Here is a 24,840-nt window from a genome sequence, read left to right on the forward strand (position 1 = left end):
GATTTTAACCATCTTTTGACATGTACACACCTACTGATTAGATCCACAGGGATATATATCCCTCCTTCACACTTTTCAGTCTCAGAACTGGCAGGTGAGAGATCCTGGATGTTACTGTTGCCTTTTTCTATCACCTGGATTACATCCTGTTTCTGTTACTCTGTACAGCTACTGGAGCCACAGGACAGCAGAAAGGAATGCTACCACTGTCCTCTCGCCTTCCCCATGCTGGTTGCCTGCAGATGTCAGCCATCTGTCTGTCCCACCTGCAAACGGGGAGGCTGCGGCTCAAAGTGCCCCGAGCTGGGCAGGACTGCTGCCCTCAGCTGGGAGCTGCGAGCAGAAAGAAAATGTACAGAGGGCTCAAGTCCCCAGAACTGGTCCTCAAAGGAGTTTACTTTAGACAAACTATTTGGTGAAAAGGTATACTAAATGGTTCAGGTTACTATCTCAAGTGAAAACAAGTGTAGATAAGGGACTGTACATAAATTGTACACCAGTGCAGACCAGTGCAGTAGAAGCTCAAAGTTTACATTCAACAAAACCAAGGAAAACAGCTGTTCTGGAGCCAAGGAAAGACCTCCCTTTGATGCAGTCCTTGCTGATATTAATCAAAGGAGCAAGTGGCCAACTGTGGGTTGCTGGGGGAAGTGACATGCTGGTCCTGCTTCTGTAGCTGCAGGAATAAATGAGTCCTCTCTTCATCTCAGGTCTCCACAAAGGTCAGGGAACACAAGAGAGAAAGTGCCACTGACTTTCTTCCACTTCAGAGTTTTCTGAAAATCAGTCACATGATAAATTTGATATTTAACCTCTGTGTGTATTTGCCCTGCTGGATAGTCAAAGACTGGGAGGGGAAAGCGTTCAGCCATGGCTCGGTCCTAGGTCCATAAACACTTGTCTCTGCCTCACCTGTGCTCCATGCAAATGCTGCCTGGCCAAGGAACTGATGAACACACAACACTCTTCAGCCTGGGCTGACTCCTTTGTGCTGCCCGCTTGGCTGGCTGTGCTGTGCCACTGACAAGAAACTGGCTGCTCACACTGACGCCTTCCCTGTGCTAGGATCTGCCCCTCACACTGCCCACACCTCAGTGCAGAACAGATCTGATTTCTTTGGTGAGTTTTAAATGAACAAAAGCTTCAGGCTTGGACCATCCTATATATTTATACACTTTATATAATATACTGATTTATCATTGAGGATTCCTTAGTAGAGAACTGGACAACAGCATTTCCATGGATAAAAACTCTTGACTGCAGCATGACCAGCTGCGGAAGATTTCATATGAGAGCTTGGCCAGGTTTCAAGGTCTGGTTATACAGCACTCTCTGCATATGATGTGCTGTCATATATTAGAAAAACCAGCCAGTCCATGGTGCTAATACTCACTCACTGCTAGTTTTTAAAGATAGGACAATATAGATTAACGTAAAGTTTTGAGACACAAACATGACAATTTCTAACGTATCACCTAAGAAGTATGTTGCCCAACACACAAATTCCTAACTATCCCCTAACAATAGCAATGTTATTGTTTGGATCTGGAAAAAAAAAAAAAAAAAAAAAAATCAGACACAGTATTGTAAAAATTATTGTGCTTTGTGTGACATAAATTCTGTCTGTTCTGAGCAATAAAGTCCCATTTTCAGTTGAATTATAGTATTTTACAAATGCCATAAATGTGAATATGCTGAAAGCAGAGAAGTACAAAGTACTGTTGTGTACTTAAGTGATAAACAATTGTGGCAAATCTGCCAAGGTCCAGCACTTCAGAGTAGCTAGATAACACTGAGCAAAGCCAAAGCAATAAAGCCAAATGCTCTGTACTGATACTTCAGACTTTATATGCATTTATGTCAACACACAGAGAACAGTATCTCATCTGTAGTAATGAATTCAGACAAAACAAGTGTTAGGGAAACCTACACTGGATGCAAGTGATACTTTAAAAACAATCATAAAAATGTGAATGTAAACCAAATCCTATCTGTCCATAGAGACAGAAAAGATGACAACTTTTATAGGATTATTAAATTAATAGGCATTTTCAATCCTTTCATTGTTGTTGTTTTATTCTTCCTTGGTATCCCTCTCTCCCTTACTATCAGCAGGGCAGTCAGGCCAGGAAGGCAAAGTGTTCTTCACAAGTAACTGAGCAGGGCTGTGAAAGCATCATGTAGACCTGCACTCTTGCTTCTTTCCTACATCGATGAACTTGAGAGAGATGGTAGTTTTCTCTAGTTTCCCCAAAAGTGGGATTTTTTTCCTCTGATTACCTTTACAGAGAAGAAACTGTCTTGTTTTTCTTTTTGAAATAAATTTACTCTCCATACAATCCACTGGGAGGAAATAGCTAAAGCCATGTCTTCATAGTAGGGCAAAACACAGCAATGTCTTCTTCAGCACAAAGCTGTACAAGTCTCAACTCAAGAGCAACCAGGAGAGTGAAAGCAATATTCTTTGAGCCAAATAGCTGAAAACATGCAGCTGATTTCAGCTTGCCCAAGTACTGGCAGCCTGTGCTTTTTGGCAGCCCATCTCATCTCATCTTTAGTAACATATCATAATTTGAGTGAACAGGTAAAAATTGTATGGCACACTAGCTTGGGATTGATCAACCTTACTGGTAAAACATGTTTATTTTGCATGAGAAAATAACAGACGTGATGGATTAGCTGAAGGCAGTCTTCAGGAAGTCTGTCCTCTAAAAGATTTCAGATTCACTTACAGGCATTCCCATGCACTTTGCTAGGCAAGGTCCATTTTGAAAGGCCCCCCACAGGGGATGCTATGAACGCTAAGTAATATGAGAAAGTCCAGTTACAACACAGACAGAACCCCTGATCGCCAGTGCTATTACAGCCTGATTGCTATTTATCTGTTTTATGGGCTTGCTATGGAGCACAGTAGGGCACATGGATCTTCTGGTCCTTAGTCTATACCCACTCTATCTGTTACTCATTGCACAGTCTTCAGCAATCTGGGACTCAATTTTTCACATATTATCTGTCAAATGGCAATAACTGTGTTTGCCCTCTTTCCTGCTAGGTGTTACGAAGATTAATGGATGTCTGTAAAGTACTTTGAACGTACAATTCTTCTAGGAGTTATTACCGTTGCCCATTTTGAATGCCTTATGTATAGTACACTGCTTCTGGTAACAGGCACATTTTAATTTTTATTTGTCATGTTATTATCTCCTTTCCAGATGTTCTGAAGTTTGGATCATGTAGCAGTATAGAATATTTTATGTGTTACCGACTGTTAATAAACCTGAAGGTATTTCTTTGGCCAGTAGTCAAAGATATGCAAGGGCTTTTCATACTGTATCTAGAACTGCCTTTATTTGAAAACCCAAATTTCCTAGTGGTTCCAGGGACTCTTATTAAAACTTTACATGAAGAAGCAAATGTTTGAATGCCTTTTCTCTGTTGTGATTTTAAGTTAAAGATATTTTAAAGTATAAAATGAAACTGATAGTTTCTGTGGATAAATACTGGGAAGTGACTGCTCTCCAGGAGCATTAGTTACTTGTCGTTGTCTTCTATAAGAAGTTGCTGAGAGGGGCCCTGAAGAGGAGGATAGCTGCAGTGGGGGACCTCTCTGAAAGCACCAAAAACCCGCGGCAAGACGGCAAGACGAGAAGGCTGAAGCCCAGGAAAGAGGGACAGCCTCAAGTCACCTTCCCTCTGAGTGGTAAGTGTGAGCTGCTGCGAATGAGGCAGCGGGGACTCAGGGCAGGCAGAGACTGGAGTGATGACGCCCAACACACCTTATGTGCAAGAGCAGCCCCCAGGGAGTGCGAGCAAACAGGGTGGGCAAACAGGGTGTGGAGCGGCAGAAGGGTGCAGCGGGGCAGTTGGTGCAGGCCGGGCGAGCAGACAGGGCACAGTCCATCTCCTGGGTCTAGAACTTGTCTGAGATAGTTTCATCTTATCATCCTCCATGAGTAGACTGAACTATGGTCTCCACTCGTGTCAAAACCACCACCAGAAAGAACATGCTGACCCAGAAGGAGCTGCCATGCAAACATGCAGCGGTCCAGGTCCCGGGTTGCAGGGAGTGCCTGAGCCTGTCAGTCCTGTCAGAGGGCAGCAGTGACAGCACCTGTGTGTGCTGCCATCAGCTGGGTGACCTGCTCAGCCTGGTGGCAGAACTCAAAGAAGAGCTTGAAAAATTATTTGGGAGTGCAAAAGGGAGATTGACTGGTGGAGTAGCACCTTAGCACCCCTGAAGCAACAGGAGCACATGGAGGCTCCAAACGATGCAGGTGATCCCTCACCCTCTTGCTGCCAGTCAGAAGGAGGGGACCTAAGAGATGGGGGAGACTGGAAACAGGTCACTGCTCAGAGAGGCAGGAAAATCCCCTCCTGACCTCCCTTACCTTTCATGGTGTCTCTTCACAAGAGATATGGTGCCCTGGAACTTTTGAATGAAGAAGAAAGAGGAGGAAGAAAATGAGTCAAGCAAGGAGGAAGACCAGGGACCACCAAGGCTGGATCACTCTAGACCAGGTACTAAAACCAGTTCTAAAAATAACCCCAGAAGAGTCATTGTAGTGGGTGACTCCATTCTGAAGGGTTGTTGAAGGCCCAATATGCAGACTGGACCTGCTTCATAGGGAAGTCTGCTGCCTCCCTGGGGCCTGGGTGAAGGACCTTACATCAAAACTCCCTGCTCTAGTCAGACCAAAGGGCTACTACCCTCTCCTCTTTTTTCAGGTAGGTAGCATTAACAGGAGAAGTCCTCAGTCAATGAAAAGAGATTTCAGGGCCTTGGGGAAACTAGTTAAGGGGTCGGGGGCACAAATTTTGTTCTTCCTCCATCCCTTCAGTTGTGGGGATAGATGAAGAAGAATGCAGGAGAACTCAACAGATGAACTTGTGGCTCCAAGACTGGTGTTACCATCAGGGCTTTGGATTCTTCAATCATGGGTTGGTATACAGGATGCCAGACCTTTTGGCATCAGATGGGATGCACCTGTCCCAGAGAGGGAAGAGGATCTTGGGGCAGGAGTTAGCTGGGCTCATTGAGAGAGCTTTGAACTAGATTTGAAGGGGGAAGGGGAAAAAACGCTTGGCCCATCTGAAGTGCATGTATACCAATGCACACAGCATGGGTAACAAACAGGAGGAGCTTGAAGCCATGATGCAACAGGAAAATTATGATGTACTGGCTATCACAGAAACATGGTGGGATGTCTCCCATGACTGGAGTGTGCCAGCTGATGGCTACAAGCCCTTTAGGAGAGACAGACATGGAAGCAGAGGTGGGGTGGCACTGTGTGTTAGGGACTGTTATGATTGCTTTGAGCACAAGTACAGTGAAGACAGGGTGGAGTGTCTTTGTGTCAGAATCAGGAGGAAGGCCAACAGGGCCGATGTTGTAGTAGGAGTCTACTATAGGCCACCCAACCAGGACAGAGAGGTAGATGAAATATTCCATAGAGACTTAGGAGAAATGTCATTATCACTTGCCCTTGTTCTTATGGGAGACATCTGCTGGAAATACAACACAGCAGAGCAGGACCAGTACCGGGGATTCCTGGCATGTGTGGGAGATAACTTCCTGACACAGCTGGTGAGTGAACTGACCAGAGAAGGTGCCTTGCTGGATCTCCTCTTTGTGAACAGAGAAGGACTGGTGGATGATGTGGTGGTTGGAGGCCAACTAGGGCACAGCTATCATGAAATAATAAGAGTTGTCTATTCTTAGAGAGGCCAGGAGATGGGGCAGCAGAACTGCCATCCTGGACTTGCAAAGGGCTGACTTTGTCTTGTTTAGGCACCTGCTTGACAGGATCCCTTGGGAGATGGTCCTGAAGGGTATAGGGCTCCAGGAAGGCTGGGCACTCTTTAAGAAGGAAGTGTTAATGTCTCAGGAGCAGGTGGTCCCCAGGTGCTGTAAGAGAAGCTGGTGACAGAGAAGACCACCCTGGCTGAACAGGGAGCTTTGGCTGCAACTCAGGGAGAAAAGGAGAGGTTACAGACCTTGGAAGAAGGGGCTAGGGACTCACAATGGTTAGGAAGATGCTGTGAGGCTACGCAGGGTGGAAATCAGGAGGTCTAAAGTCCAGCTGGAAATTAGTTTAGCTTCAGCAATCCAGGATAACAAGAAATGTTTCTATAAGTATGTCAGCAGCAAAAGAAAGACCAGGGAGAGCCTCTATCCCCTGCTAGATGCAGGAGGAAACATTGTAACAAGCGACAAGGAAAATGCTGAGGTGCTTAATGCCTTCTTTGCCTCAATCTTTAATAAAAAGACCAGCTGTACTGAGGGAATCCAGCCTCCTCAGAGCCAGAAGACAGAGCCTGGGAGAACAACCCGCTTGCATTCCAGGAGGAGATAGTCAGTGACCTGCTGCATCACACAGACACACACATGTCTATGGGACCAGATGGGATACACCCGAGGGTGCTGAAGGACCTGGCTGGGGTGCTCAACAAGCTGTTTTCCATCATTTACCAGCAGTCCTGGCTGACCAGGGAAGTTCTTAAAGATTGGAAATTGGCCAATGTGACGCCCATCTATAAGAAGGGTCAGAAGGGTGATGTGGGAAATCACAGGCCTGTCAGCTTGACTTTAGTGCCCGGGAAGCTGATGGAGCAGCTCATCCTGAGTAGCATCACACAACACATCAGAGAGGGGCCTGGGGGTGTTGATTGACAGCCGGCTGAACAGGAGCCATCAGTGTGCCCAGGTGGCCAAGAAGGCCAATGGCATCCTGGCTTGTGTCAGCAACAGCGTGGCCAGCAGGGACAGGGAAGGGATCTTACCCCTGGACTCGGCACTGGTGAGGCCGCCCCTCGATTCCTGTGTTCAGTTTTGGGCCCCTCACGACAAAAAGGACATTGAATGACTCGAGCGTGTCCAGAGAAGGGCAACGAAGCTGGTGCAGGGTCTGGAGCACAGGTCGTACGAGGAGCGGCTGAGGGAACTGGGGGTGTTTAGTCTGGAGAAGAGGAGGCTGAGGGGAGACCTCATCGCCCTCTACAGCTACCTGAAAGGAGGGTGCAGAGAGTTACTCTTTAACGAAGTTAACAAGTGATAAGACAAGAGGGAATGGCCTCAAGTTGCACCAGGGAAAGTTTAGACTGGATATTAGGAAGTATTTCTTCGCAGAATGGGTTGTTAGGCATTGGAATGGGCTGCCCAGAGAGGTGGTGGACTTCCCATCCCTGGAGGTGTTTAAGAGTTGCATCGACATAGCGCTGAGGGATATAGTGTAGTTGGGAACTGTCAGTGCTAGGTTAACGTTTGGACTGGATGATCTTCAAGGTCTTTTGCAGCCTAGATGATTCTGTGATTCTGTGAGGAAAATAAAGGAAAAATAAAGGACATTAACTGTGAAGCTCTTGTGACACAGAGAAGTGTCTTTTTACTGAGAGATGACTAGTCAAAGATAGCTTTAAGGGATGCTAATTTAGAAAAACACAATAGAGAAAAAAGCCAGAACGTTAACCTAGAAGGGTTTCACTTCCATTTGATTAGCTTTTAAGCTATTGAATCTTCATAGTAATGGAGGTAATTAAAAAAAAATAGAGACTTTAGCTTTGCTCTGTTATGTCAATAATGATTTTTAAGATGATGCTCAGCTGTTTACTAAATTTTAGTGCCTAGAGCAGAAATAAATAATTAAATTAAAGGACATGAAACATCTCTTGGAATTCATATGTGGTTGCAGTAGTTTCAGTTCTCTGTTTTACAAGGAACAGCTTTGGAAGAGTCTTTGCCATTGAATCCTTCTGTTTGCACCAGTAAAAACCTCTGATGCATCATTTGGCTTTTAACATTGGAATATACCAGAAGAGAGGCTGTGACAAATCTAAGCGGAGGTCCATCTTGCCCAGTGTCCTGTCTCTGAAAATAGTCAACAGAAGACCAGGGAGGAGTGACAGGAGAGGCATGTAGTAATGCTTTTCAGGAGAGTCTCCAAGGACCAGGGATCTGTGCTTAGGGCGTTTCTAAGACAACAGTCTTAGAATTGTCTTTACTAGTTGTCAGCTGAATCCACATGTCCATGTCTGCAACCACTGACTGCACTGCACTAACATTGTCTTAATTTAGTTATGGTAAGATTAACCTGACACTTCTGAGTAAATGTTTATTCATCAGTGTCCTGGTTTTTGCTGGAATTGTTAATTTTCTTCCTAGTAGCTGGTACAGTGCTGTGTTTTGGATTTACGATGAGAATGTTGATAACACACTGATGTTTTAGTTGTTGCTAAGCAGTGTTTATAGTAAGTCAAGGACTTTCCAGCTTTTCGTACTGCCCTGTCAGCTGAGGCTGGGGGTGCACAAGGAGCTTTGAGTGGACACAGTCAGGACATCTGGCCCAAATGAGCCAAAGAGGTATTCCATACCATATGATGTCATGCCCAGTATATAAACTGGGGGGAGCTGGCCTGCAGGCACCACAGCTTGGGGATTGTCTGGGCATTGGTCAGTGGGTGGTAAGCAATTTTATTGTGCATCACTTATTTTGTACATTCTCTTATTAGCATTTCACTTCTTTTTCTGTTCTGTTAAACTGTCTTTATCTCAACCCATGAGTTTTACTTTTTTTTTTTTAATTTTATTTTATTTTCTCCCCTATCCCACTGCAGGGGCAGGGGAAGCGGCGAGTGAGTGGCTGTGTAGTTCTTAACTGCTGACTGGGGTTAAACCACAACAACCTATCATCTACTTGCAATATGACATAATGTAAGGGATTCTTTGAATCTGCATATTCTGTAATGATAATTCAGCGTTAAACATTCATAAATCTTAGATAGATCACAGTAGGGCCAGATAATGAAAAGGCATGATGATGTGTGCTTGGCATCTCAAAAATGGGGAAACTTCTATAAAGTGGTGAAAAGTAGTAAATACTGCAGAAGAAAAACAGATTAACAGAATGGGTTTGATCTTATTTATTAGTAAATTCAAAAGAAACGTATTTTGATCAGTTCTTTATCCATTTAGCTTACGTATTGTATAATTTACTCACTGACTTTGTACAAGAGCTGTCTTAAAAACTTAGAACAAAGTCAATATCACTAATAAAAAAACCAGAAGTGTTGGTCTTTTATTCCGTGTCCCCATAACCTTTTTAGATCCTCAGTCCCCACAATGTAGTAAAAAAAACCATTCAGAAGTATATATTAATAAAAGATCATTTCTCCCTTCTACTTTGCATATTAATCTCCTCATGAATGCTTCGGTGCTGTTTCTGCTGCAGCAAAGAGCAGGATTGGCCCCAGAAGATTTAATCTACTTTTCTTCCCTTGTTATTCAGTTTTATGATCCAAGTACAACTGTGGGGATGGAACTCCTAAAGAAAACAAATACTAAATTTTAGATAAATTTATTCTCTAACCAGCTCATGTAAATCTAAACTGTTGAGATTAAGTAAATTGTAAACAATCTATGTTCTTGCTAATGGACATAAAATGCTATTTATCAGTCTCTGTGGTGCCAAAATGAGGTGCAATGCCAAAAGGAGTGTAAATATTGCCATTTGTAGTGCCATTAAAATGGAAATTAGGGAATCAGTCATGGTTTGTTGTGCAATTCATAATTTAGGTGAAGCTTGTGGTACTGTTTGATGCTGCAGATTCAGGTTTGACAGTCCAAAGATGATAACACAGCATTTTTTTATCAAATATTGTTATGTCATGATGCTGTAGGTGGAATTTACAAGGCATATTTAAAGTATGATGAAATGCAGATGTGCCCTAGATAGTCTCTAATCTCTCATTTTGGCATTAAATAGCAAACTTGGCCATTTGAGATAGTTTCTTTTATAGTTCTATCTTCATAATATCTCAGGACTTTCTAATAATTGATTAAGCAACATGACAACTATCTGTTTCATGTGGTTAATTCTCTTCCTCATCCTCTCATAAATGCAGTATCAGTACTGATTTTTGATAGCAGTTTATTTTTTAAGTATACATCCAACTGACTATGCCATTCAAAACCCAGCTGAAGAATATGCCTTACGTTTGGAGGACATGAATATGGGAATGCTAGTTCTGCTGATCAAGAGCATGAGAATGAATTAAGTGGCAACTTCAGAATTTTATAATTACTCTTGCTACTAGACCGGATATCAGGCTTGGTCAGACATGGTTAAAAATGTTAAGCTTCTCATTAAAGCAAAACCACCTGGGACAAAACCTGAGAAAAGAAGTATGAAAATTTAATTACATTTCTTTTCCAAATCATCTTTTCAATTGTTACTATGGAGTATTTTAATTTAACGTTTTTCTTCAGTAGTGTTGATATTTTCGAAGAAAAAACAATCCCAAGTCATTTTAGCTCTCCTCAGACTTTCAGGTAGATACAATTTAGCACCTGTTTCATAATTTCATGTTAACTCTTACAGTAGGATGGGGAAGATGTTGGAACAGTTTAATAGAAGACAAGTTCCAATTTTTGCTCTGTTAGAAACCTTTTAGTTTCCATAAGTGCAGGAACACTCTAGACATAAGTCTCACTTCTGACTTAGCTTAATTTTTTAGAAATATTTATAGAAAACAATAAATTGCCCTCTTAGGTTTCAATTTGCCATGTTTAGATTCTTCTCACAAAGTATAGAAACCCAGCCCCGTGTTCTTTCTCTGTGTCTATTCTGGTTCGATCTCTTCTTTCTTTACTGTGGGGGATGAGACAAGATCTAGGTATTGTAGGCAAGGGTTTAACAATACCTTGTACATGGGACAAATATCACCAGTTTTACTGTTCTACTAGAAACCTCTCTTCTACAACATTGTAGAGTCACTTTTACATTACTCTGGCCACATCACATGGGTTGCTGAGTTAATCTTGAGTTCAGAAAAAACTCACCCCATTCTTCTCTGCCGTTTCTCTACACAAAGAGCTTCTAACTTACTGTTGTTTTTCCTATGAGTTCAGAACTGATATTGCCAGTTAATTTTACACTATTTCATTACTTTATATTTTCTATCTCTTTGTAGTTGTTTGAGCTCAGAGAGCAACTGAGTACCATACAGATGCTCACTCTCCCCTTCCCTCACTAGGAATGGGAAGAAGAAAATAAAGCAAAAGGCTCAGGAATCGAGATAAGGACAGGGGAGGATGACTCGCCCATTATAGTCACTGGCAAAAGACAGCTTCCTTAAGGGAAGAAAAAGATCATCAATTTAATTCGAACACTAACAACAATACTTAACAGTAGGACAGTGAGAAGCATTACCACATCTTAAAAACACCTTCCCCCACCCATCTCTTCTTCCCAGGCTCAGCGTTGCTCTTGATATCTCTACCTGCTTTTGATATCTCTACCTCCTCCCTCTCAGGGGCACAGGGGGCAGGGAATGGGGGGCTATGGTCAGTCCCACCACTCCTTTCTCCTCAGGGGGAAGACTCCTTGCATTCTTTCCCCACTCCAGCATGCTTCCCCTCTCACAGTAGACTGTCCTCCATGGACTTTCTGCAATGTGAGTCATTCCCACGGGCTGCAGCACTTCCCGTGCTGCTCTGGTGTAGATCCCTCTTGCATTTTACAGTCCTCCCAGCACCGAGACACAGCAGTGTGGGCTTCTTCCCACAGATACCGGTCCTTCTTCAGGAGCAGTCACCTGCTCCAGCACGGCATCCTCTGTGGGCTGCAAGTGGGTATCTGCCCCACCGTGGAGCTCTATGAGCGGCAGGGGGGCAGCGCTGTCACCTCACCACAGGATACAGGGGAGTCTTTTCTCCTGCACATGTCCCCTGCTTCCTGCTTCCTTTCACTGACCTTGGTGTTAGCATAAGTGTCCTCCTTACAACTCCTCCTCACAACTCCAACTCTTCCTCATAGGTTCTGCTTCTTAAATATGTTATCACAGAGGTACAGCCACCATTGTTAATTGGCTCAGCCTGGCCAGAGGTGGGTCTGACTTGGAGATGGGGGAGCTTTGAAAAGCTTCTCAGAGGGGTCCACCACTGTAGTCCCCTGCCCTGCTACCAAAACCCCTGCCACACACACAAACCTGGCACATCCTTTAATCATGTCTTTCTCTTTGTATGATACTCCAACATTCCCTGCCTTGATGCTACAATCAGTGTTGTGCCAGGAACGGATTTCATGAGCATGAACTACAGTATTTTATGGTCACTAATGTAAACAGTGTCTCCTGATGAACAGCACTGGTTACCTCTTTGCTCCCAGATATCCCTCTCTGCAGCCCTACCCATTTCCATTTACTGTTTATGCCATTCTCTTCTCTTGCATGACAGGACCCTGAGTCAGTTACAGATTTGAAACGAGGTAGGCAAGACCTTCTTGCTGCAAACTGCCCCAAGGTCACAAAATTTTGAACTTAAAAAATCAACTTTAATTAGAATATGAATAATTAACTTCCAAAACAGAGAAAATGCAATGTAGGTAGGCGAGATAAAGGAGTAAATAAAGGGCTAATTGATATTTTCCTCCTGCCCACTTGGGTCTTGAGGAAAGCTCTTTCCTCCCGTATTTACCCTCAGTTAGCTCAATTACTTCTGAATTGCAGCAAATTTCCCAGTAACCTCTGGCTTACTGGAAACTCTTTCTCTACCCTCTGAGACCTTCTTGTTCTCTCTCATCCTCACAGGAACATTTGAGTTTCTTTGATTTAGCTCCAGCTCACAGCCCTGTGTATTTCTCTCTCATTCCTTGGCCTGTCACTCACAGCAGTCTCATGGTAAATTTACGTTCAGGCACGTCTGTTTGCCTCCAAAAGAAGGGAGGAACCTCTGCTCTTTTCAGAAGTTTCACCTCACCTACTCACTTTTTAACAGACTATAACATAAATGAAGAAAAAATAATTCAAATATATCATATACTGTTTGTAATGTATTCTTTATGGTTCCTTTATTAATCTCTATGTTTGCCAGTTTAACTATTTGCATATTTACAGAAGACCATCAAAATATTTACTGGAATCCAGATAAATCAAATATACTTCATTTAGATTGGCCAAAGATCATCAAAGAACACTTTCAGGTCACTCTGCCAAGAAATGTCCTTAACAAACTGATACATTTCATCTCAGCTACCTCTAAGTTTTCACTCATCCCTTCCTTCCAAGTCTGTTCTCCAGCCTGCTATGTTGGAGTTTAGACTGAGAGGCCTGAAATTGTTCACATCACTTTCCTAAATATAAACACCTCATTTGCTTTCTTTAGTTATGCAGAAGGACTAGCTAAAATACTTGTTGTGGGATTTACAAATTCAGTACCAATTATGAGGAAATTATCTCACTACCTGACCTATGTTCTGTAAGCTTTTTGTCTACTGTAGTTGTGAAAATTTCTAGTTTTAAATATACATTCTCATTATCTGGTTTAATTTTTCATTAGTTTTCTGCATCCTCAGTTTTTGAAGCTAACCAGAATATATTTAACTCTGGATCACACCAACATTTACTCTTTGCTTCTTTATTATTCTCGTGTCCCTGTTCTATAATAATTTCTTTATATGGCTCAACAAATTTTGACTCTGCTCTTTTTCAGAAAGCTGAATTCAGCTTGCTTTTTCTGGTCATTACCACAGCAAACTTTGCCTGACTTGACATCCAACATATAGATGTCTGTGCTTTTTTCTATTATTTTATTGGGTTTAGTATCGTTATTCTCAGACTTCTTTTCCCCAAAATATTCCAGTGGATCATATAGCTCCAAGTTTTTCTGTGTGCCTTCATCTATCTGATTTTACTAGGAAATTTCTTTAACCTTTCAACACTTGGTTATTCAAAACAGTCTTAGCTGTAGACATGTTTTTATTGCTTGATTCTACTTGAATAGAAATAACCCATCATTTCTTAGTCCAAGATTATTTTCTACAAGCTTCTGAATTGTCTTATTTCTTGATAAAATCAAGTCTAAACAGCATCCTTTTTCTTGTTTCAGTGACTATGTAATGAAAAAATCTGATAACTATCACACCCAGGATGTTTTCCAAGCTGTTTCTACTAATGTCCTCTATTGAACAATTCCGGGTAATAATTCTATCTCTAATAATATCACAAATTTCCTATCCATATCCAAAACACACTGAGAGATTATCTGCCAGACTGCTGGCATCAGTCCAGGGGAAGCTGTTTTACCATCTTTGTTTTTTGTCCTTGTAAAAAATATACCTTAGGAGATAAAATGTGAATCAATTTTATTCCCACTTAAAGAACCTTTGCCTGAGTGGAATTCATTATTTGGTTTTGGGATGCTATATGGATCTTTGACTAATTCTGAACTATGCATCCGAGGGCAAAATGCTCAATTTTATGTCCATCTTAGGTTTTTCATGTCTGAAATAGGCTGCTATAGTGGGAGCAGAGTCTGCATCCTGTATCTCAGGGGTAATGATGGGCAGATACCTGTTTTCTTTCATGTTACTGGAGTAATATTCCAGCTTGAGGCTCAGTGCTGTGATAATGCATAACAACACTGAGGAATACCCTATAATTCTGAGTTGGGCAAATCTTAAGACTTTGGTAGGTGTTTGTGCAAAGAATAGATGCATGAATTTCCTTTGCATTTTATTAAACTGAGAACCATTCTGTACATGACTATTAAATGAGTGGGAAGACCAGAATGCATTTGGGAGTGAGAGGGAGAGAAAACAAATGTAAATATCATTGAACTTTGTATTGCTGGTTGCCTGGTATTGAGCCCTAACAGCATGTGATGTCTCTCATCTAATTAAAGATGAATCAAAACAAAAAAACATTTTCTTAGTCATCCAAACCCATTCATTTTACACCTAGTTACTCTCCTTTGAAGTGAAGTTTTGCCATTAATTTTTCTTATGGTAAAATTATACCAGAAGTTTAAGCTGATCAAAGTTCACACTACTACCAAAGGGCTCACCCCTGCCCATACCCAACCACAGACCATCAGCTTTTATCTTATGGCCTCATTAGTACCCATACATTCTGGGTGGACACTATCCAACTGAAATATTGTTCACTCAGTAAGTTATGATTAATTCTGAAGTCCTTGACTGGGTTCATCTTATACCCACTTGTATACTAGAGCCAGTAACTCCCAGCTGGCACCTGAGAAAAGGTGTGACTTAACTTAATCTCATTTTGCAAATGACTTTTAAGAAAAGAATTGCATGAAAGTGGGATAACTCTACCTCTGCTGTAGTCCTAAGCTTAGTTGCTAGATCCAGACTAATATGCTACATACATCTGGTACTTCAGTGCATGGTGAAGATTATATTTGCTTAACTGTGATCGTGTTGTTTTAAAGGGATATTCTCTACGCGAATCTGTGAACACACAGGTAGTTTACATACTAGAATATCTGTGATGAGTGAAGATATTGCTAGACATCAGTTTCTCAACAAACCCACAGTTGAACAATTTAGGAAGGACTCTCTGAATTGCTTTTCTCTTCATGCTATCTTAATACAGGTTGATAAACTGAAACAATCTGAATTGTATAACCATCACTTCCTGCTAAAATATATGTTTTGCAAGATATATACTTTCTGCATAAGAAAATAAATTAAGTCAAAAAATATGGACAGCACTAGATAAGACTTTCTTTTGACCTTTGTTTGCCAAAGCAGGAGATTGCAGGCAGAGATTTGTTTTCTGGCCTTTATAGAGAACACTGCAAATTTAGGATGTGTCTCTGGAACTGCTGTTGGCCGCTACAAGAGGCTGCTCTTCTCCTTGAACTCTTCAGATTTTTTTATATCAGTGTTTTCTCTGTCTGTTAGATGCTAAGAAGAAGAATGTCTCCAGAGACAGGCACAGTTTTCTTTCTTGACTGATTCTGTTTAGAAAAAATTTCCTGCGGCAAAGAGAGGAAGAGATTTAGGAACCAGGCATTTCAAAATAAAGGACAGGATAAGTCTAGATCTTATATAATCTATTTTTATTTACACTGAAATATTTCACTCCTAGGATAGTTTGCTGCTTGCCATAGTTCTGCTACCTTGAAGCACAGCTATATTCTACTGGAGGTTTTTGCTTTCTATTTAAGTACACCTTGAAGGTAAAGCTCTTGTAACCTCTAAAAGAGATCAAACCCACTGCTGGGAACAAATGGGGACACCTATATGCAAGGACTTCCCTCCTGCTTCCAGGAATTAGGTTTAGCAATGCATATATATACATATATATATATAAATATATATATATATATATATATGCGCAAAGGTCTTGTATGACCAGCTTTCGTGCTTGAATGACTTCCTGCCTATCTTTTCCATTTAGTGATCTGGTTAAGCATTTTCATTTCCTAAAAAGCTTTATAAACCTCTCTGTCAAGTTTGTTTGTCAAGCACAGTTGTTTAACATTGACACAGCATGGAGAACTGATACAAATATGCTCATAGGCGTTACCAGGGATTTCTGCAGTAGAGGTATGTGGCCATTACAATGTGGTGCCAGTGGGTCCTCAGTAACTGTTGTTTTGTATATACCCATAACAACCAGAAAATGACCTTTCTCTTATTGCTGAGTGTAGCTGGCACTGATTAGTTATTTTTGACTAAGATATTGAACAGAGGTATCATAGAAGTTTGTTTTAGAGACGTATGCCTGTGAGTAGAGTTCATTTTTATGAATGTCTCAGTACAGTGTTAACCACAAATGAAACTGAGCTGATATGCCTCAGTCTGGGTGGGACAGACTCAGTTCTTTGAGAACTCTGAGCAAGCCATTCTAGTTTTGAACCATTTTCAGTTCATTTTGTATATAAGCAGGTTACTGTTTGAAATGCCATTCCCAATAATACATTGAGATCTTTTTAATATACATGCAAAAAACCCTCGTTGTTCTGGAATTGCTGTGCTTGAAATGCAGGGAGGGATGTGCCTTCCTGTTACTGAAAAAGAATTGACAGACTTCATTATAGGAATCTGAAGCATTTCACAGTTAATTCCTATCAAGGAATGTACACAGATCAATAAAGTAGGCTTTTTGTTAGAACCATCTATTTTTTTCACCTGGATGAGCAAGACAGAGGTCTGCACTGTCTTATTGGTATCCTGGCTGAGCCAGTCACTACTACAATATAACACCTGAGAGTCTTTGGGGATGCTCATGCCTTGAGCATTTGTCATCTTGAGAGTAGTTTCTGTTCAGTGGGGCTGGAGGTTCCCTCTGTCTGACCCTGCAAGCAACAAGGGGATGTGGAAAGAAATGAACTAAGGATTTACTGTTGCTTTAGCAAGCCAAAGCTACTGTGAAAAATGATGCAGAAGGGGTAGCTGGAGCTGCCTGATAACTCATACAGATTCATGGGAAGACTGAAGCCAATGAATTTAATCTCTTGGTTCGTGGGTGGTGAGGAGCAGAGCCAGGACAGCATGCAATGTCATGCAATGAGGCAAAAGAAGGTAGAAGAGAAAGATTATTAATCTGGAAATTGTTTTTATTTATGAAAATAGGCTGTTGGGATTTTTTTCATTTTGCTTTTGTTTTTTTAAACTGGGTTTATACCTTATGAGTGTCCAGGCAGGTTGAGAGTATAGGTTATGTTATGTCCCATCTGCCAAATCCAAACGCACAAATTCAGTTTGGATGGGTTAAGACAATTTTATAAGCCATGTTGCCATGTTGCTCTCTTCCCTGTGTAGCTCTGTATTTTACCTGTGTTTTGGAAGCACAGTCAGTCCTCAATCACACACACACACACTTCAGAGATAAAAGCTGGTTCATCTTAAAAAAGGGGAAAAAACAACTTGCTACCAGTCTTAAATTTGCTAGTCACTGCATTACCCCCTCTCTTTCCTGGATGAAGGTGAGGTGAAAGATACCCTCCAGGCACAAGAGAAGGATCAAAACTCTGGGCTGCCAAGATACAAATGCATGGTATCATCCTGAGTATATACAGGTGCTCAGAGGAGGCATGTCCTCCGGGCCTCCTCTGTTAATTTTCAAGAATTCAACTCAATTCTGTCTCCTTCTTTGCACTCAGAAGCACAAAGTAGCTAACCCCAAGGGCAGGAGTTATGTTAAGGACTCTCCAGAGGACCTGAAGTGGATTAACAATTTAAAGAGAGAAATCTGCAAAGGTGAGTTGTGTGAAGAAAGCCTTACTGGCTTATTGACCCTTGCTGCAGTGCTGTCACTGAGCTGACAAGGAGCAATCCCATAATTTTTATATTTAGGAAAGAGGAATGCTGTAAAACACTTAATCAGGGAGTCCAAAAAAAGCCATAGGTATTGTGGTCTTGAACTTAGAGTTGAAGGAGAAAGGTTGATGTTTCAGAGGATGATCCACAGCAACTTTCCTGAGTAAGCAACAAATAAATGAGTATGATCATGAAGGAGCTAGCTACCAACCAGGGCATGAAATTCTCAATACCTCCCCTTGCCAAGGACTGCTAGGAATAATTCCTGCCTAATGCCCAAGGAAGACACTGGTATTTGCTTTCTCTATTCCCTTCTTGCACTATGAAGTCATTATGTCAAATGACGTGTCTCCATCTCTTGACTGACTGTGAAGAAGGCGGTAGCCACCACTCTACTGTGTGCTGAACCCAAGACTGCCTGCAGATCCTTCTTAAATTGGAGTGGCCTAAGCCATGGAGGGAGTCCAGTGGAAAGACATTTGGATTTTACCTTCTTGGTCTGAAGGCTTAGGCTGCCCAGCTGACCCCACACTGAGATACTTCTAATTCTGCAAAAGTGAACACTGCTATAAGCCAGAGTGTAACTCAGTTACTGTAAGCTTCCTTCAGAGTTGCAGAAAAGAGTCGTCTCCAGACAGCAGCTCATTCAAACTGTTTGGGACATCTCCTTTAGATACCTGTCTCTGAGATACAAAATTCCTATGTGAGGCATTTGATTTGTTTCTGAATAACCTTGAATAACATTCCTGATGGTGTTCTTGAGAACTGAGACTAGAGATACTTGGAAAAAAACATGACCAGTTTGATCTTCTGCATTTCGATGGCAAGGGAGTCTAGGTATGAAATGGAACATTTTACCATAAAACATCCTTGTAATCTAAGTACTTGGGACTTTAAAAAAAAAAAAAAAAACCACAAAAATTTCAAATAAAAGGTATTTTCATGTTTTAAAAGTTTTTTTATTCTAAACTAAACTAGTCTTAATTAAAATTCAAGAAGGCATTCACAAAAATATAAAGGTGACTTTCTGTGTGTTTTTTCCTCAGGAAATGAATTCACTTTCAAACTTCCTATCATGGGACAGATTCTATTCTTATCTGCATCCACCCAGATCTGTTGGTTCTTTACTACAGTGATAGCTGCAGACATGGTTTAGCCCTTAGACTTAGAGTTAAGTCAGAGTCAGTATCAAAGACATGGTCAAAATATCCTTTCAATTACTGTTACACAATCCTCCCCCTTCACAGAATAAATGATTTTTATTGCTTTGTGGGTTTTGCCAAGCCCTGGGTATTATTGTGCTGTGGGTTTTATACTTTGAAATAGGTTATAGGATAAGGAATCATAAATATTCATTCTTCAGAACATCTTCTGAACAGCTTCCTCACCAGTGCTGTCTGGGGTCTGCCCATAATCACATGCCGTCAGGCTCCCTGCCCTTTGTCCTTGCTTAATCAGGACAGGAAATAAGGCAAAATAATGAATCGGGGGCTTTTAAATGTTGATTTCTGTGCATGTGGCACACCATGCGGCATTGCTCTCAGGAAAAAAAGCTCTGATAGAGGCGTTTCCGACTGATGAAATGTCTTAGGTAAACTACAGAAAAGGAGTTGCTTGCTGTGGGTTCCTAGACCAAAGAATATGCTGAAACACGCCATGGCAGACTGACAGGGAAACCACAGACTAAACAATTGCGCTATACAAAAAGACCTTCCTTAGGAAGAATTTCAAGAGATGACTTGCTGATAGGATGCAGCAATTAGCCTCTAGCCACCCTTTGTATTCAGACATGGATGGAATGGTCTGAAGGACAAGGAGATGGTATCTGAATGTACAGAGAAGACTCTCATTGATCTTCTAACCTTTTGGGGATATATAGTATATGCAAGCTGAGAGAAAGTTGATTTTGAAAGGGAATTAAAAGCTCTTGGCTATAATGAAGGGCTTTATAAACTGCTTTGCCGAAGTCATCCCTTAACCTGTTTAGCTGAGGGTTAGCTATCCATCAGTCATGCTCAAAAGGAGGGCTGCAAAGCACATATCCCATTTACAACACACAGCTCTGAAACATCCCCATGAAGTACTGCATACTAAATGCAAGCCCCATGAAAGCAGTTGTCTCTGATGTTTGCAACATTTTTGGTTGCTGTGGGCTTGATTGTTTAAGGCATTTTGCCTATCTGTGCCATGTGTTAGTCTCTGTCTAACTTGCAAGAGAAAAAGATGGTTGTTACTGAGTTGCTGTGGAGCTACAGAAAGAAAAGGGAAAATGCATGAATTAATGCAAAACCCAGAGATACCTAATGTTTCTTTGAAATCAGAGAACTTGAGGGTATTTTTTCCTGCACTTTGAAATGTGACTTTTGCCATGTCACTGGCAGAAAGGGAAACCCAGAGGCCTCCTCTGTGCAGAACTAGATAAAATTGCCTTCAAAAGAGAAGAGTGCATAAAGATAATTCTTCCTCCTTCTGACGTGCTGTGACCTACCAGCAGATTTTCTTTGTCTATTTTCAACTTTTGTAAATTCAGACAGACCTTCAAGTCTTTTCCTTTACTCTTTTGAGCTGTGAAAATATCTCCTAATCCTGTCTTCTCTAATGCATTGCATACATGATTATAATCCTGACAAGTCACATTTAGTTCAAGTACAAGAGCTCTCTCTCTCTCTGACTCTGGCTCTCTGTGCTCCTCTTTTCTTTCCCAGGATTTTTCTCATTTAAAAATGTGTTTAAAGAAAGCAAATAGTTCCCAAATATGAGTGCACTCCTGAACTGACTTCCGCAATTTCAGACCTGATACCAGAACAAGTATTTTCTGAGCTCACGTTTTTATCATTTAAAGTTTCACACATTCCTTGGAAGTCTCCAAAGACAACTCGTACACTAGCATACTCCATGGCTATGTGTCTCATGTCCATTTCAGAGAAGTTATCTGTTTCTAAAAACCCATACTGAGTCATGATAATTACTGTTCTTCTGAATAAATCAACACTTAAATAAATGATAAAGCAGAAACAGAGAATCCATATGGCTACTAAAGACTGTCTAACTGAGTAAGGCATTTGGTGTGTATAACACTGTTATAACAAATTGTGAAATCACGTAATTGTAAGAATAGTTGTTATGAAAGCAGTACCCTCAGATTCAGTGTGATGATTCCCATGAGGAGTTTGCAGAAGGCGGTAGTTGCTAGAGTTGTTACTAGATTCATAAATCCTGAGTATTCTTTCTATTAACTCTGCATGTAAAATCACATTGCAGATGCACTGTAAACTGACTATAAACACTAGGAAATAGAAATACATATTTAACTAAGGGGGTGACAGTGTGTGTTACACCTTTAGGTGTCTTTAGTTTGCTAACAGAATGTATGAGCTTTTTGAAGTTGTTAGCAGTGCTTGGTATACAGCTCATATGCTCAGCTATAATTGTGTGAACTCTAAATGAGAAATTGAATTTGCTGTATTAGCAGGTATATGGCCTCACAGTAAAAGTCAAGGATGTTGCATGCCTAGTTGTTTATCCTGGCAATTATACAATACCATTTTTTTGTCTTTGGAAGTATTGGTAGATTGAGTAGGATCTCAATCTGCAGTGATTTGCTGTTAAATCCTTGCTCTGAAGATAAGAGACATTCCTTTTTTTTTTTTTTTTTTTTCCTTTTTTTTTCCCAATGTGTGCACGTTAATGTGGCCCTGCTGTTTGTGCTCTCCAGCACATCAAAAGCAAATGACAGCAGTAAGACTATGCTCTGGAAAAGTTTGAAAAGTTAATGCTTTTATTTGGCCACAGCTTCCTAGAGGCTTAATGTCACTAGCCTTTTCCACCTGTGAGCTGAACTTACTGTATTTTAACATTTAACATAGAAGGAAGTTCTTGTCTCTAACTTTTAACCAGTTGGCATGGATGTATATTATTCCAAATTCCTTTAAGGCCTTCTTTATGCTACTACAGGCATTGACACTTTCTCTACAGCACACCTAAGTAATTTGCCATGTACTGCCTCAGGACTACATATTCTCTAATTAGTATCTTATTCTATTTCTTCCTCCACCCCCGCCCCCATCCCCATCTCTCTCTCTGCCCCCTCAGGGATTTGCATGGTTTCAGAGTAATGCACTGCAGAATTTCTGATTTCACTACATCTAGGATCTTCTTTCTCCTATAAAAGTAATAATAATAATAGTAAAGCATGATGATATTATTCATAAATTACAGACTATTTATGACTAATTATTTCACTGAGTGAATGACTATCATTCCCCAAATCCTTTGGAGTAATTATGGAGAAGGAAACAAACCAGTAATGTGTCTTCAAAAACACATATTTCAGTTTCTAGAAAAAGGAAATGTGAAAATAGTGGCTTCCAGTGCTGAGATGAATTAAAAAAAAAAAAGAAGATTGCACATCAAAATCAGCAATTAATAAACTCTTCTAAACTTTAAGGAACATTTATTTTATATACATGTAAGAATGCATCAGATCACTGTGGAAGTGCAGTAAAAATAAATAAACGATGTGCTTCTGTACAAAGCTTATTTCAGAGGATTTGGGGTTTGAGTCTTTAGACTGATTAAAGGCAGGCATTGAAATTCAAAGTCTATATGAACACTTGGGTGTAAAATATGTCAAATTTATACTTTTCAGATTTTAGTTTCACATTGACCATCCTTAAATAGTAAAATCCCTTTCTTCTTTAAATAATTGTTGCCCTACTATTAGGAATATTATGGGGAAAATAAAAACAATCATTAGAAAAAGACCATGTAGATCCAATCCCTGCATTACTACTGTCATTAAAGATGAGGCAGTGCTGTAAAGAAGCTCCAGCACTGCTAAAGTACACACACGGTGATAAAACAAATGAGTCCCTACATAGCAAAAATGAGCATAAGAAGTAATAGTAAACTAGCTTCAGTATGGAAGGTTATCTTGGGAGTGCTTATTCTCTGCTCTTGTGCACCAGGTTTGGTGCATCAGGTCTCCTTTACTTCATTCTTAATTCCATTTTTGCTGTGTGAATTTGTAATAAATCAATACTGATTTAAGGAAGATTTTTGTCAGTGAAACTTCTGGTGTACATCAAATGAGTGTAGATGGTGTCAAAACCTTTGACTCTGGGAAGCCTTAGAGACAGGCAAAAAAGCATTACCTGATACTTCTGAAATAAATCCTGTTACTTATTTTTATACTGGTGACCCCTATGTTGAAGGGAAATTGAGGTTACTCAGCATGAAAAATGGGCATGGACGGGGAGCAGAAGTATGATGACTCCCACTGGTTTTATTTCTGGTTTTATGCACCCTGGACAAAAACGTTGGTATTCATCTCAGCAAGATATAGGCAATGTATCTGTCCATAGCTAAGCTAGTTATCAAAGAACTCCTATATTGACTTTTTCTCCACTGAAAAAGAAAAATATATTTTACAGTGAAACAGATCTCCTCAAAAGTTGATGTCCTACTTAGGTCAGATGATTCACTTTAAAAGTGCTTCTTTGTCTACGCTGAGTATAAATAGAAGGCAGGTGGCCAACTCATTGATAGTACCTGATGTCTGAGAGGTATGTCATCTAAGGGACCAGAAGTTCAATGGAGCATGTGGGCTACTGGATACAGAGCACCTACAGCATCAGTTTACACACTTGGAGTAAATATTTTATAAACTACACAGAAAGCTCTTACAATTTCAGCAGCAATTTCTTTGCCTTTCATCGTGTTTTTACTAAGAGAACATAAAGTGTTGGCTTAATCAGTCGTTCTCTTTTCTTGAAGAGTTCAGCAATGTAACCATCAGTGGCTTATATATCGGTAAAGTAGCATAAATGTCTTGGTAAACTCAAAAGAAAATGCAAGACCATGGTCTTTTTCACCAGTGCAACCTTTTCACCAGTGCTGCTTGTGAGAGACGACTTGTAAAAGCAGGTCTGTGAGAAACAAGGACTAAGAAAAACAGCCTGAGAAAGAGATAAAAGTTAGCAGGGGGAGTGGAGGCCCTCCGAGCTAAGGAATGTCTCAAACACTTGTAAGTAATGAAACTATAGCCATGGGGTGGATAGTGTGGAAGTCGAAGCTGATAAGGCTGCTCGAATAACACAGGATGCAGCTGTGTTCCATTTCTCCCTTTGACCACACCACAAAAAGTAATAGTGGAGGTTTTCAAGATGTGCATATTACGTTCTTTCCAAGCACAGTTTCTGCTTTCCCAAGTTTCAGCACTGAAACTCTATTATGAAGACCTAACAGTTTAATTATTTAGTTCCAATCTACCAAACTTTAGTCTCAAACTCTGCCACACTGATGCCATCCTAGAAGAATAATAGTTCCTCTCTCTAAAAGTTCAGATAATTTTGGAAGTGTGAAAAAATCCATCCCTGTATTTATGTTGTGGTTGGGCTACAAGTTCTAGGTTTGTCCTGAAGGCAATTTGATGTCCTGTGTACTCCAGCTAGTCCTACTTCTGCTGGAACTTTCCTGTGAAAAGTGCACACTACTTCTATGATAGGATGTACATGACGGAAAGACTTCTTGCCCTGTTTGTATTAAATTAATTGCCAAGACTGCTGGCTACAAATAGTGACATGTAAGAGCACATAAACTTAGAAGAAAACTCTCCCTAAAGATGACAGTCCTCGAGGGTAGGAAAGAGGGAATGAACTAAATTTGTCAAATTACTATCCCCTAGTAAACACACTACAGAAGGCACTTAAATGGCATATGGTAATGAGTGCAGGGCAAAGAAAGAGATAGATTGACATGGGTATTTATCACTGGCTTT

Source organism: Athene noctua, chromosome 3 (genome assembly GCF_965140245.1).
Source record: "Athene noctua chromosome 3, bAthNoc1.hap1.1, whole genome shotgun sequence".
NCBI classification, from domain to species: domain Eukaryota; kingdom Metazoa; phylum Chordata; class Aves; order Strigiformes; family Strigidae; genus Athene; species Athene noctua.